Raw genomic sequence first — 1991 nt, forward strand, 5'->3', positions numbered from 1 at the left:
ACCCGCCTGCCTTCAGCTCAGTAGCCTCTGTCTTTCCTCGCTCAGTTCAGACTGACGTACTGTAAAGTGTTAATGAATGAAATTTCTCGACCTTTTGGTTTGGACCTATATTGCCTTTCAGCCTTTTTGTTAATGGTACCGTACATTTGTTCAGAGGACCCGGTTTTTGAATTTATTCTTTATTTAGACCATTTTAATATACATTCTATTGCGTATTCGCATTTGCTGATTCAATTTTGTAGTTGTCTTTTGTTACTATTTTGTACCATTTATTTCTTTCCATTCATTTCCCAACTAATGGTAACAAGAGACAAAATTTGTTGATTGCCAGGCACTTTGCTGATGCTTTTAGAGAACTCTAGGAGGTGAGATGTTCATTTCCAGTGTGTAGATGATGAAACTGGGTTCCTTTAAGCATTTGCCCCAAGTCATAGCGTGTAAGCAAGTGACCCAGAGGTTGAACTTGGGCGGTCTGTGGGGCACTAGAGCCGCTGTTTGTACGTCCTCCTCTGCCAGTGGGGGGGAAAGTGGTAGTCATCTTGGCTCAGTGTCATTTCTCCTGGTCCAAGCACAGCGCCTGACGCGTAGTGTAATAAGCCCATAACTAGATGTTGAACTGAATTTCCATAGTGCCGTGAATAGTGTATTCTTGGTCCTCTGCTAGATATGGCTTCACGATACACTTTATCTGATGCTTGATAAAGTCTTATCTTAAAATGCCGTTTTCCCCTAAAACTGCTGTGGGTTATTTTTTCTACACCTTTAAATTTCTAGCAGTATGATATAATGTTTATGCAATCCAATATAATACATAAGCAATCCAATTTTTATGTAATTCTTTGAATGATATGGTACTGTACAAAGAACATTGGCTTCTAAATACACCAGCGTTTGAATCCTGCCTCTACTTCCCAAATACTGCCTCGTGTTGAGCATTATTATTTTACCGCTTTGAGCCCCAGTTACTTTAAGTGTAATAGGGATAACAATATGTAGTTGCTGTGAGAAGCGATATGTGCTTTCAGCATTCCACTGTGCAGTAGTTTATTTTCTTTCTCTGCTTGAATTGTCTCTTTCCCCTTTGTGCAGTGGCTGACCTCTTGATCTCTCAAAATCTTGTTCAGATGGGACTTGTTCAGATAAGACCTCCCTGTAGTTTTTCTTGACCACTACCACTACCCCAAGACAGAATTCTTGGCACTTTCATCAGTTCCTTCAGTAGATTGTATTATACACATAGCTAATGTTTGTTGAGCACTTATTAGTGGTCATGTATTCTTCTAAGCATTTTACACATGCTAACTCATTTAATTCCCCTGTGGGGAAAAGATATGCTCGTTTTACAGATGAGAAAATTGAGGCAAAGAGAGAGGTTAAATAACTTTCCTGAAGTGAACACATCTAGTATGTGGTGAAGCCAGGATTCAAACCAGGCGGGCCCTGTCTCTTAGCCATAGTCCTGTGATGCTGTAGTTAATTATTGCTAGACTCTAACCTCCTAGGAACGTTTACCATGTGCTAGAAACTTTAATTTAGATCTCTTTCCTGCAGCGGCCCCTCTAGTAGGAAGATGTGTCTCCATTTTACAGGCAGAGTTCAGCCACTGCCTCCAGCCTCCTTTTCAGTTTCTTTTGCTTCTTGTCTTGTTTTGGCTGAAATATTCCCTTATAGCTGGTAAGCATGGATAAGAATAATGATCTAGGGATCACAGAAACCATAAGGTAGTTGAATTTAACTTACAGTGAAGGAATAAAGTTCTTTAAAGTGCTGGAAAGCTCCAGTACGATTGCCTTACAGTTTCTTTATATTTCCATCTAATTCTTGACCCTTCTCTAATTAACTAGCTTTTCTTTAAAGACCAGGATATAGTGTACATTTAAAAAATAGTATTGAGTTTGACTACTTTTTTTTCTTAATTATTCTGTTAAAAAGATTGTTTTGTTTGCCTTTTAGGTTTATTTTGACCAGTTGATACTTAAGGACGTATTTGT

The sequence above is a fragment of the Crocuta crocuta genome, unplaced genomic scaffold (genome assembly GCF_008692635.1).
Source record: "Crocuta crocuta isolate KB4526 unplaced genomic scaffold, BGI_CrCroc_1.0 scaffold1015, whole genome shotgun sequence".
NCBI lineage: Eukaryota > Metazoa > Chordata > Mammalia > Carnivora > Hyaenidae > Crocuta > Crocuta crocuta.